Raw genomic sequence first — 14,192 nt, forward strand, 5'->3', positions numbered from 1 at the left:
ATCCGCTCTATCTGTGTCCTCTAGTCCGAGACTCCCCCACTACAGGAAATATCCTCTCCACATCCGCTCTATCTGTGTCCTCTGGTCCGAGACTCCCCCACTACAGGAAATATCCTCTCCACATCCACTCCATCTGTGTCCTCTGGTCCTAGACTCCCCCACTACAGTTAACATCCTCTCCACATCCACTCTATCTGTGTCCTCTGGTCCTAGACTCCTCCACTACAGGAAACATCCTCTCCACATCCACTCTATCTGTGTCCTCTGGTCCTAGACTCCCCCACTATAGGAAACATCCTCTCCACATCCACTCTATCTGTGTCCTCTGGTCCTAGACTCCCCCACTACAGGAAACATCCTCTCCACATCCGCTCTATCTGTGTCCTCTGGTCCTAGACTCCCCCACTACAGGAAACATCCTCTCCACATCCGCTCTATCTGTGTCCTCTGGTCCTAGACTCCCCCACTATAGGAAACATCCTCTCCACATCCACTCTATCTGTGTCTTCTGGTCCTAGACTCCCCCACTACTCCTGGGTAGGAAAAGGGAGGAGGTCCTGAAAACAGACCGCAAGGGAGTTGGGAAGGAAGTTGAGATGCAGGACCTCAAGGGTAGGAATTACAGTCATAGTCAGAGTCATACTTTATTGATCCTGGGGGAAATTGGTTTTCGTTACAGTTGCACCATAAATAATAAGTTGTAATAAAACCATAAATAGTTAAATAGTAATATGTAAATTATGCCAGGAAATAAGTCCAGGACCAGCCTATTGGCTCAGGGTGTCTGACCCTCCAAGGGAGGAGTTGTAAAGTTTGATGGCCACAGGCAGGAATGACTTCCTATGACGCTCTGTGCTGCATCTCGGTGGAATGAGTCTCTGGCTGAATGTACTCCTGTGCCCACCCAGTACATTATGTAGTGGATGGGAGACATTGTCCAAGATGGCATGCAACTTAGACAGCATCCTCTTATCAGACACCACTGTCAGAGAGTCCAGTTCCAACCCCACAACATCACTGGTCTTACGAATGAGTTTGTTGATTCTGTTGGTGTCTGCTACTCTCAGCCTGCTGCCCCAGCACACAACAGTTCAAACATGATCGCACTGGCCACCACAGACTCGTAGAACATCCTCAGCATCGTCCGGCAGATGTTAAAGGACCTCAGTCTCCTCAGGAGATAGAGACGGCTCTGACCCTTCTTGTCGACAGCCTCAGTGTTCTTAGACCAGTCCAGTTTATTGTCAATTCGTATCCCCAGGTATTTGTAATCCTCCACCATGTCCACACTGACCCCCCGGATGGAAACAGGGGTCACCGGTACCTTAGCTCTCCTCAGGTCTACCACCAGCTCCTTAGTCTTTTTCACATTAAGCTGCAGATAATTCTGCTCACACCATGTGACAAAGTTTCCTACTGTAGCCCTGTACTCAACCTCATCTCCCTTGCTGATGCACCCAACTATGGCAGAGTCATCCGAAAACTTCTGAAGATGACAAGACTCTGTGCAGTCGTTGAAGTCGGAGGTGTAAATGGTGAAGAGAAAGGGAGACAAGACAGTCCCACACTCATAACGCCAGCCCTTCTCCTTTAACCCCTCCCGCTCCGCCGCGTCTGAAACCAGGAATATTGAGCTGTCAATCCCGGCCCGCCTGTCACCAAGTCTCACTGAAGTCTGCAAATATCACCCTTCCGGGCGTCGAACCACGCCCCGGGCTCGTCTGCCTTACCTACGATGCTTCTTGCAGTGGAATTACACACAGCTCAGGACACTGGTCGCACCGTGCTCCGCCTTTTGGTTCCTGCCTTCGTCTGAGTTCTTGTCTGCCCCCACACCTCTCCACTAACTGTCCCGGCACTCGAGTTTAAACACCACCATGCATCACCAGAAACCTGGGACATCAGACCCCTCCATTCCAGATCCCTTCTGTTCAGACCATTAGATATCGGAGCAGAAGTAGGCCATTTGACCCATCGACTCACGGGCTGATCCAATTCCTCCAGTCATCCCCACTCCCCTGCTTTCACCCCATACCCTTTGATGCCCTGGCTAATCAAGAACCTATCTATCTCTGCCTTAAATGCACCCAATGACTTGGCCTCCACAGCCACTCGTGGCAACAAATTCCACAGATTTACCACCCTCTGACTAAAGTAATTTTGCCACATCTCAGTTCTAAAAGGACGTCCTTCAATCCTGAAGTCGTGCCCCCTTGTCCTAGACTCCCCCACCACGGGAAATAACTTTGCCATATCTAACCTGTTCAGGCCTTTTAACACTCGGAACATTTCTACGAGATCCCCCCTCATTCTCCTGAACCCCAGGGAATACAGCCCAAGAGCTGCCAGACATTCCTCATACGGTAACCCTTTCATTCCTGGAATCGTTCTCGTGAATCTTCTCTGAACCCTCTCCAATGTCAGTATATCCTTTCTATAGTAAGGAGCCCAAAACTGAACTCAATGCTCCAAGTGTGCTCTCATGAGTGCCTTATACAGCCTCAACATTACATCCCTGCTCTTATATTCCATACCTCTGGAAGTGAATGCCAGCATTGCATTTGCCATCGGTCCCACCTCCCCTGGAAGAGAGAATGTTCCAAAAATCTGATGCCCTCCCTCCTCCACCAACTCCTTAGCCGCGTGTTAAACTGCACAATCTTCCCATTTCTGGCCTCGCTAGCACGTGCCAGGGGTAGCAATCCTGAGGTCACCACCCCAGAGGTCCCTGGCACCCGGGAGGCAACGTACCATCCTTCTCCAGCGCCCTCTGGCTCACATCTTTACTGGTATGCTGCAGGCATTTCGTGTAAGCAGTTCTGTCAGCACAGTCTGTTCCTGCTTCCAGCCTGTTTGGGTTATCATTGAAGACAAGGGGTGCTTAGGACTGTGTGTCGTCCAATCAGGATGGTGGAACTGGGAGAGGGTTCGAGAGAACACTGGCGGGGGGTGGATGGGGAGCGTTGGTGAGTGAAAACTAAGGTTAGTCTTGACTTATTTCTTGCTCGGCGGGAGAGGGAGGGAGGGGACGCCGGAGGGGACTGGTCAAAGCACTCGACCCGGTGGGGGACCGTGATTCGATGGAGCCAAATGCCAGGGTTGACTAAGGGTCGGTGAATACGTGTGGCTTTTGGAAGAGCTGAGCTCCAACTTGTGCACATTGGACTGTTTAATTATGTTTGTTTTTCTTTTCTTTCCTAACCCTTTATTTAAGATTCATAAACATAATTCCTTTAATCGTCGGCAGTGTGCTGTCTGTTATTCCTTGCCGCCGAGTTGTAACGAGGTAGCAAATCACACAGCGTCCAGACGAACTAGGGTTTGGGTGGGAGAGCTGTATCGATCTCGGGGGTTTGGCGGGACTAGAGTGCGTCTTCCCTAAACTTACGCAGCCGAGGAAACCAGCGGGGTTTCAAATAAATTAACTGAAAACAAACCTACCAGCTATTTTGTGCCTGCCCTCACTCAAGCCTCTCCTCGCTGAAGCCTCGGAGACCTAAAGCCCCAAATCCCCACTCTAACGCTGCCCGCTCCAGCAAAGACCGCTCCGCTTGCCCCTGTATTAGATTATGAGGACACTCAGTCCACGTTTATTGTCATTTAGAAATGCATACATGCATTAAGAAATGATACAATGTTCCTCCAGAGTGATATCACAGAAAAACAGGATGAACCAAAGACTAACACTGACAGAACCACATAATTATAACATATAGTTACAGCAGTGCAAAGCAATACCATAATTTGATGAAGAGCAGACCATGGGCACTGTAAAAAAAAAGTCTCAAAGTCCCGATCGACTCTCGAGTCCCCGATAGCAGGTGGCAAAAGAGAGAAACTCCCTGCCATAAACCTCCAAGCACCATCAACTTGCCGATGCCTTGGAAGCAGCCGACCACAGCCGATACTGAGTTTGTCCGTCCGAAAACTCCGAGCCTCCGACCAGCCCCTCCGATACAGCCTCCCGAGCACTATCCTCTGCCGAGCGCCTTCGACCTCGCCCCGGCCGCTGAAACAAACAAAGTCAAGGATTTCGGGGCCTTCTGCTCTGGAGATTCTGGATCGCACAGTAACAGCGGCAGCGAAACAGGCATTTCAGAAGTTTCTCCAGATGTTCCTCTGTGCTCTCACGTCCGTCTCCATCAAGTCAGGATTGTGCCCGGCACCCTACCAGACAGATTACAGATATCATTCACCGGAGGGGCTGTGTGCGGCCTTTATTACCTTCAATTACCTTTATTTGTTCTTGCCGGTCAGTCAGTCCCGCTCGCTGGTTGGCCGCCGTTCCAACGCCAGACTGCCCCGGACGGCGTCTTCTCGTGCTCCCGCTCGCTGATTGGCCGCTGCTCAGAATGCTACCCATTTCCATAGAAACTATAGAAAACTACAGCACAGAAACATGCCTTTTGGCCCTTCTTGGCTGTGCCGAACCATTTTCTGCCTAGTCCACCGACCTGCACACAGACCATATCCCTCCATACACCTCCCATCCATGTATCTGTTCAATTTATTCTTAAATGTTAAAAAAGAACCCGCATTTACCACCTCGTCTGGCAGCTCATTCCATACTCCCACCATTCTCTGTGTGATGAAGCACCCCACTAATGTTCCCCTTAAACTTTTCCCCCCTCACCCTTAACCCATGTCCTCTGGTTTTTTTCTCCCCTTGCCTCAGTGGAAAAAGCCTGCTTGCATTCACTCTATCTATACCCATCATAATTTTATATACCTCTATCAAATCTCCCCTCATTCTTCTACGCTCCAGGGAATAAAGTCCTAACCTATTCAACCTTTCTCTGTAACTGAGATTCTCAAGTCCCGGCAACAGCCTTGTAAACCTTCCCTGCACTCTTTCAACCTTATTAATATCCTTCCTGTAATTTGGTGACCAAAACTGAACACAATACTCCAGATTCGGCCTCACCAATGCCTTATACAACCTCATCATAACATCCCAGCTCTTATACTCAATACTTTGATTAATAAAGGCCAATGTACCAAAAGCTCTCTTTACGACCCTATCTACCTGTGACGACACTTTTAGGGAATTTTGTATCTGTATTCCCAGATCCCTCTGTTCCACTGCACTCCTCAGTGCCTTACCATTAACCCTGTATGTTCTACCTTGGTTTGTCCTTCCAACGTGCAATACTTCACACTTGTCTGTATTAAACTCCACCTGCCATTTTTCAGCCCATTTTTCCAGCTGGTCCAAGTCCCTCTGCAGGCTCTGAAAACCTTCCTCACTGTCTACTACACCTCCAATCTTTGTATCATCAGCAAACTTGCTGATCCAATTTACCACATTATCATCCAGATCATTGATATAGATGACAAATAACAATGGACCCAGCACTGATCCCTGTGGCACACCACTAGTCACAGGCCTCCACTCAGAGAAGCAATTCTCTACCACCACTCTCTGGCTTCTTCCATCGAGCCAAACGTTCCTCATATGTTAACCCCTTCCCTCCCGGAATCATCCTCGTGAACCCCCTCTGGACTCTCTCCGACGACAGCACAAACTGTGAAAATACAAAAAAAAAACAAATAATAATAATAATAATAAACAAACAATAAATATCGAGGCAAGAGAGTCAAGCCGAGTCAGGTTTTATTGCATTTCGACTGTAACTGCTGGTACAATACACAGTGAAAACGAAACAACGTTCCTCCAGGACCGTGGTTCTACATGAAACAACACAAAACTACACTAGATTAGATTAGATTATGAGGACACGCAGTCCTCTTTTATTGTCATTTAGTAATGCATGCGTTAAGAAATGATAAAATGTTTTTCCAGAATGGTATCACAGAAACACGAGACAGACCAAGACTGAAAAACTGACAAAAAGCATATACTTACAACAGTGCAAAGCAATACCGTAATTTGATGAAGAACAGACCATGGGCACGGTAAAAGTCTCTCGAAAGTCCCATCATCTCACGCAGACGGTGAACCTCCAGCGCCGCCAACTTGCCGATGCAGCGTCCCACTCCGAGTCCGTCCAGAAACTTCGAGCCTCCGACTAGCCCTCCGACACCGATCTCAGCACCATCTCTGCCGAGCTCTTCGACCCCGGCCCCGGCAACAGGCAAAGCCGAGGACTCGGGGCCTTCCCCTCCGCAGATTCCGGACCGCACAGTAGCAGCGGCAGTGAACCGGGCATTTCAGAAGTTTCTCCAGATGTTCCTCTGTACTCTCACGTCCGTCTCCATCAAATCAGGATTGTGCACGGCCCCCGACTTCACAGATACGATATCAATTTGGAACGGCCGCCATCTTCTCCTCCCTCTGGAGTATGTGAGACAACACAAGAACTACACAGGACTACGTAAAGTGCACAGAACAGCGCAGGGCAGTACAATCATTAATAAACAAGACCATCGGCACAGTAGAGGACAATTTCAATATAATAATAAATGGTGTCGATGTTAGTCTAGACTCTGGGTATTGAGGAGTCTGATGGCTTGGGGGAAGAAACTGTTGCACAGGCTGGTCGTGAGATCCCGAATGTTTCGGTACCTTTTGCCAGACGGCAGGAGGGAGAAGAGTTTGTATGAGGGGTGCCTGGGGTCCTTCATAATGCTGTTTGCTTTGCGGGTGCAGGGTGTGGTGTAAATGTCTGCAATGGCGGGAAGAGAGACCCCGGTGATCTTCTCAGCTGAGCTCACTGTCCGCTGGAGATTCTGCAGAGGCTGGAAATCCAGAGAAACACGCGCACAAAATGCTGGAGGAACTCAGCGGGCCAGGCAGCGTCTGTGGAAAAGAGAACAGCCGACGTTTCAGGCCCAAACCTTTCAGCAGGACTGGAAAGGATGGGGGGAGGTTGGTAGGGGGGAGGTGAAGGAGGCTAGCTGGAAGCGGGTAGGTGAGGCCAAGAGGGTGGGAAAGGTCACGGGCCGGAGGAGAAGGAATCTGATGGGAGAGGAGAGTGGGCCATGGGAGAAAGGGAAGGAGGAGAGGCACCAGGGAAGGGAGCCGTTTCATTTGGAGCTGGTCCAACTACGGGCAGAGAACATCGACGCGCGCGACGGTCCGCGTGGGTCAGGTGGGGAGCTGACGAGCTCGAGCTTGAATTCCTGGTCGTTCGAACCGCGCACGAGTCCATCGTCAAAAGGAACGAGGCGCGTGATGCCCCAGGGTGCCCCGCACAGTACGTATGACCCACACACAACCGTAGGTAAAGAGAAATGCTGCCACAAATGAGAACACGCTCACAAGACCGGTAGAAACAGGAGCAGGAGTCGGCCATCTGTCCCGTCCGGCCTGTTCCGAAATTCAGTAAGATCATGGCTGATCTGTCCGTAAAATCAGCTGCCTTTTTCCCATAACCCTTCATTCCCCAGCTATGCAAAAATCTGTCCAAACTTGCCTTAAAAATATTTACTGAGGGAGCCTCCACTGCGTCATGGGGCAGAGAATTCCACAGATTCGCCACTCTCTGGGAAAAGCAGTTCCTGCTTATCTCCGTCCCAAATCTACTCCCCCGAATCTTGAGGCTGTGTCCCCTAGTTCTAGTCTCACCTGACGATATCCTGAGTTATTCATTATGGACTAGGCTTTTAAAAAGAGAGAGGAAACAAACAACTTGTTACTGAGAGAGAGAGAGAGAGAGAGGGGCGAAGACGGCTCACAGTTTGTCTGGGATTTTCCGCAAGGACACTGCCAGCTTCCGAGTTCCTGCAGAGAGAGAGAGAGGGGGGGAGCTACTTGATGGACAGCTGGTGCTCATCGCGACAGTATTTAGACCAGCATGATTGCTCGTTTCGGGGGGACACGCGGACGCACAAGGGTGTGGCCAAGTTACCGCCATCCTATCCAGGTGCCCACGAGTGTGGGACTGAGGATCGATTACCAGGTACCGATCTGTGATTGTTTGTGCGTGAAAGAGCGACCCTGTGGAGTCTGCCAGTGTGTCTAACCCTCGCCCGGGTTGGTTAGACTGTCACTCGGAGACGGTGCTCTTAAGTTGGTCGAGTTTGGCCAACTTGGAAGTTTCGGAGGACAACGGGAAGAATCGACGACATCTGCTAACTCGGACAACCACAACCCCTCTCCCTCTCCATCACTACTCAACTCAATACCACGGACTGAACTGAACTTTACTCATCATCGTAAGACTGCATCCATTTACCGCTAGGCTCGAAGAATCTTGGTTTTTATAATTCCACCCTTATATAATTAATGCTAACCTGTTTGATATATCTGAATTTTATTCTAATAATTACCATTAGTTAATAGCAATACCAGACTCGAAAGGTGTTTTCCATTTCTGCTGGTTCTTTAACCCGTCACGGGGTATGTGACACACCTCCCAGTGGAAACAAATAGCTTATCTATCCCTTTCATAATTTTAAATGTTTCTGTAAGATCTCTTCTCATTCTTCTGAATTCCAGAGAGTACAGTCCCAGGCAACTCGATCTCCCCTCTCATAGTGTGACCCCCACATCTCTGGAATCAACCTGGTAAACCGCCCTCTGCACCAACTCCAAAGCCAGTATATCCTTCCTCCTTTAGGATCAGGTTGTGCAGGATACCCTCCAGTATGAGTCGGTGGTGAAGGAGGCGAACGCAACGTTGGCATTCATTTCTAGAGGTATAGAATATAAGAGCAGGGATGTGATGTCGAGGCTCTACAAGGCACTAGTGAGTCCACACTTGGAGTACTGTGGGCAGTTTTGGGCACCTTATTTCAGAGAGGATGCACTGACATTGGGGAGGGTTCGGAGAAGGTTCATGAGAACGATGCCAGGAATGAGAGGGTTACCGTACAAGGAACGTCTGGCAGCTCTTGGGCTGTATTCCCTGGAGTTCAGGAGAATGAGGGGGGATCTCATAGAAACATTCGAATGTTAAAAGGCCTGAACAGGATAGATATGGCAAAGTTATTTCCCGTGGTAGGGGAGTCTAGGACAAGAGGGCATGAGATCAGGATTGAAGGACGTCCTTTTAGAACTGAGATGGGGAGAAATTACTTTAGTCAGAGGGTGGTAAATCTATGGAATTTGTTGCCACGAGTGGCTGTGGAGTCTTTGGGTGCATTTAAGGCAGAGATAGATAGGTTCTTGATTAGCCAGGGCATCAAAGGGTATGGGGTGAAGGCAGGGGAGTGGGGATGACTGGAAGAATTGGATCAGCCCACGATTGAATGGCAGGGCGGACTCGATGGGCCGAACAGCCTACTTCTGCTCCTAACAGCCTAACTCAAGAGAAGCCCGGATAGGTGTTGAGGGCTGCGGTCGAGGTGCTGGGTCCAACGTGGAGCAGACGGACTGAAGTGGCCCCTGACGACTCTCCTCATGCTCGAAGGTCGATCGACTTGGGCGCCGGGCCGACTCGGAAAGGGTCGCACGCGGGGCCCGAGAGCGAGGGGCGGCCGGAAGTTCGGACGATTTTGGCCAGACCGGAGTGATGAACCGGCCTCCGTGTTGAGCACTTTTGTAAACTTTACCTATAGGTGTTCCTTATCTTATATAACCATATAACAATCACAGCACGGAAACAGGCCATCTCGGCCCTTCTAGTCCGTGCCGAACTCTTACTCTCACCTAGTCCCACCGACCTGCACTCAGCCCATAACCCTCCATTCCTTTCCTGTCCACATATCTATCCAATTTAACTTTAAACAACAACATCGAACCTGCCCCAACCACTTCTCGTTCCACACAGCCACCACTCTCTGAGTAAAGAAGTTCCCCCTCGTGTTACCCCTAAACTTTTGCCCCTTAACTCTCAACTCATGTCCTCTTGTTTGAATCTCCCCCACTCTCAATGGAAAAAGCCTATCCATGTCAACTCTATCTATCCCCCTCATAATTTTAAATACCTCAATCAAGTCCCCCCTCAACCTTCTACGCTCCAAAGAATAAAGACCCAACTTGTTCAACCTTTTTCTGTAACTCAGGAGATGAAACCCAGGTAACATTTTTGTAAATCTCCTCTGTACTCTCTCAATTTTATTGACATCTTTCCTATAATTCAGTGACCAGAACTGTACACAATACTCCAAATTTGGCCTCACCAATGCCTTGTACAATTTCAACATTACATCCCAACTCCTATACTCAATGCTCTGATTTATAAAGGCCAGCATACCAAAAGCTTTCTTCACCACCCTCCATCTTACATCTGTTGTGTGTGCGATTTGGTCTTCTGTCATCTTATGATGGATTTTATTGGGTTTTTTTGAGACCAATCTCAAGGCTGTATAAAACTTTGACAAAAGATGAACTTTCAAACTTCAGTCTCTTTAGACAAAGATAAAAACCTTTGGGAACAAGATTTACAGACCTCAATTTCTGAAGGAACTTGGAATGAGATTTTTAAATTGGTTAATTTCAACGCTGTGCGCTCATCATTCCCTCCTACAATTTAAAGTGGTTCATAGAGTTTGTATGACCAAGGATAAGCTATCTCATTTTTATAGTGGGCTGAGAAGTGGCAGATGGAGTTCAACCCGGAGAAGTGTGAGGTGGTACACTTTGGAAGGACAAACTCCAAGGCAGAGTACAAAGTAAATGGCAGGATACTTGGTAGTGTGGAGGAGCAGAGGGATCTCGGGGTACATGTCCACAGATCCCTGAAAGTTGCCTCACAGGTGGATAGGGTAGTTAAGAAAGCTTATGGGATGTTAGCTTTCATAAGTCGAGGGATAGAGTTTAAGAGTCGCGATGTAATGATGCAGCTCTATAAAACTCTGGTGAGGCCACACTTGGAGTACTGTGTCCAGTTCTGGTCACCTCACTATAGGAAGGATGTGGAAGCGTTGGAAAGGGTACAGAGGAGATTTACCAGGATGCTGCCTGGTTTAGAGAGTATGCATTATGATCAGAGATTAAGGGAGCTAGGGCTTTACTCTTTGGAGAGAAGGAGGATGAGAGGAGACATGATAGAGGTGTACAAGATAATAAGAGGAATAGATGGAGTGGATAGCCAGCGCCTCTTCCCCAGGGCACCACTGCTCAATACAAGAGGACATGGCTTTAAGGTAAGGGGTGGGAAGTTGAAGGGGGGTATTAGAGGAAGGTTTTTTACTCAGAGAGTGGTTGGTGCGTGGAATGCACTGCCTGAGTCAGTGGTGGAGGCAGATACACTAGTGAAGTTTAAGAGACTACTAGACAGGTATGTGGAGGAATCTAAGGTGGGGGGTTATATGGGAGACATGGTCGGAACAACATTGTGGGCCGAAGGGCCTGTACTGTGCTGTACTGTTTTATGTTCTATATATCTCCCGACTGTGATAGGTGTAACAATGCAGAAGCTTCATTTATTCATCCGTTTTGGACGTGCCCAAGTCTTGGGAAACATTGGAAGGAAGTATTCCAAACTTTTTCTGCACTCTTTAAAGTAAATTTTAAGCCTGCTCCTTCGACTGCCCTATTTGGTGTTGTTGGAGGGAAAGGTATCATCTTGAAGACATCTGATCTGCACATTCTGCTTTTGATCTCTCTTATGACTGGGAGGGCGTTTTTGTTTAAGTGAAAGGATTTTGATCCGCCTGATCGTGCTCAGTGGTTACGGGATGGTTACAGCATGCCGAAATTTAGAGCAGATTCGTTGTTCAGTTTCTGAATCTAACCAAGACTCTTCAAGATTTGTGGGGGCCGTTTTTAAATGACTTTCATGATCTTTGACTTCTCGTTGAAGTGCAGAAGGTGGTTAATAGTATATTTTATTATCTGATAAGTTTTTTTTCATTTATTTTCCCCAAACAGCTTCGACTTTGGTAGTGGGTATGGATCCTTTTTTAATAAAATTGTTTATATTCTAATACACAAATTAATCTAATCTATATAACCATATAACAATCACAGCACGGAAACAGGCCATCTCGGCCCTTCTAGTCCGTGTCGAACTCTAACTCTCACCCAGTCCCACCGACCTGCACTCAGCCCATAACCCTCCATTCCTCTCCTGTCCATATATCTATCCAATTTAACTTTAAACGACAACATCGAACCTGCCCCAACCACTTCTCGTTCCACACAGCCACCACTCTCTGAGTAAAGAAGTTCCCCCTCATGTTACCCCTAAACTTTTGCCCTTTAACTCTCAACTCATGTCCTCTTGTTTGAATCTCCCCCACTCTCAATGGAAAAAGCCTATCCACGTCAACTCTATCAGTCCCCCTCATAATTTTAAACACCTCTATCAAGTCCCCCCTCAACCTTCTACGTTCCAAAGAATAAAGACCCAACTTGTTCACGAATGTAGAGTAAGGAGTTCGTTAATGTGATTCAATATACTGTATCTTGTATTATATTTTTTTCTTTTGTCTTATAGTATGTATTCTCTTGGACTCTGTATTCTTCTGTATAGAAATCAATAAAAATATTGGAAAGGGAAAAGAAAACTTTGAACTTTCATGTCCTGATTCCCGAGTTCGCAAAGTCCCACCTCACCCCTCGAGTTTAAACCCTCCTGAGTAGCGTAGGCAACCCTTCCAGCCAGGGTTGCAGGTGAGGGCAGGGATGTTCAAAGGAGCTGCGTGGACAGAGAATATCAAACAGTGCAGGCCATTCGGCCCACAGTATTCTGCCGAACCTTTCCCTACTCCATTACCAATCTAACCCTTCCCTCCGATATAACCCTCCATTTGTCTATCATCCCTGTGCCTCGCCAAGAGTATCTGAAATGTCTGTAATGTATCTGCCTCCACCACCACCCCGACGGGAGTGTTTCACACACACCCACCACTCTCTGTGTGAAAAACCCACCTCTGACGTCCCCCCTATACGTTCCTCCAATCACCGAGAAATCATCCCCCTCATGTTCGCCATTTCCACCCTCCCTCGGGAAAAAGTCTCTGGCCGTCACCTCTTATCATCTTGTATGCCTTTATCAAGTCACCTCTCTTCCTCCTTCGTTCAAAAGAGAAAAGCCCGAGCTCGCTCAACCTCTCCTCAGAAAACACCCTCTCTAATCCAGGCAGCGTCCTGGTGAATCTCCTCTGCACCCTCTCTAATCCAGACAGCATCCTGGTGAATCTCCTCCGCACCCTCTCTAATCCAGGCAGCATCCTGGTGAATCTCCTCTGCACCCTCTCTAATCCAGGCAGCATCCTGGCGAATCTCCTCTGCACCCTCTCTAATCCAGGAAGCATCCTGGTGAATCTCCTCTGCACCCTCTCTAATCCGGCAGCATCCTGGTGAATCTCCTCTGCACCCTCGCTAATCCAGGCAGCACCCTGGTGAATCTCCTCTGCACCCTCTCTAATCCAGGCAGCATCCTGGTGAATCTCCTCTGCACCCTCTCTAATCCAGGCAGCATCCCGGTGAATCTCCTCTGCACCCTCTCTAATCCAGGCAGCATCCCGGTCAATCTCCTCTGCACCCTCTCTAATCCAGGCAGCATCCTGGTGAATCTCCTCTACACCCTCTCTAATCCAGGCAGCATCCCGGTGAATCTCCTCTGCACCCTCTCTAATCCAGGCAGCACCCTGGTGAATCTCCTCTGCACCCTCTCTAATCCAGGCAGTGTCCCGGTGAATCTCCTCTGCACCCTCTCTAATCCAGGCAGCATCCCGGTGAATCTCCTCTGCACCCTCTCTAATCCAGGCAGTGTCCTGGTGAATCTCCTCTGCACCCTCTCTAATCCAGGCAGCATCCCGGTGAATCTCCTCTGCACCCTCTCTAATCCAGGCAGCATCCCGGTGAATCTCCTCTGCACCCTCTCTAATCCAGACAGCATCCTGGTGAATCTCCTCTGCACCCTCTCTAATCCAGGCAGCATCCTGGTGAATCTCCTCTGCACCCTCTCTAATCCAGGCAGCATCCTGGTGAATCTCCTCTGCACCCTCTCTAATCCAGGCTGCATCCCGGTGAATCTCCTCTGCACCCTCTCTAATCCAGGCAGCATCCTGGTGAATCTCCTCTGCACCCTCTCTAATCCAGGCAGCGTCCTGGTGAATCTCCTCTGCACCCTCTCTAATCCAGGCAGCGTCCTGGTGAATCTCCTCTGCACCCTCTCTAATCCAGGCAGCATCCTGGTGAATCTCCTCTGCACCCAGATGTTCCTTTGTGCTTTCACGTCTGTCTCCACCAAATGAGAATTGTCCACAGCCCCTATCGAGCAGATACGATATTATTTCACTGGAGAGCATCTTCACCATCTTCTCCTCCCACCAACTTTTGAAGTGGTAGTCCTGACGAAGGCTCTCGGCCCGAAACGTCGACTGTACCTCTTCCT

The sequence above is a fragment of the Mobula hypostoma genome, chromosome X1, assembly GCF_963921235.1.
Source record: "Mobula hypostoma chromosome X1, sMobHyp1.1, whole genome shotgun sequence".
Classification (NCBI taxonomy): Eukaryota; Metazoa; Chordata; class Chondrichthyes; order Myliobatiformes; family Myliobatidae; genus Mobula; species Mobula hypostoma.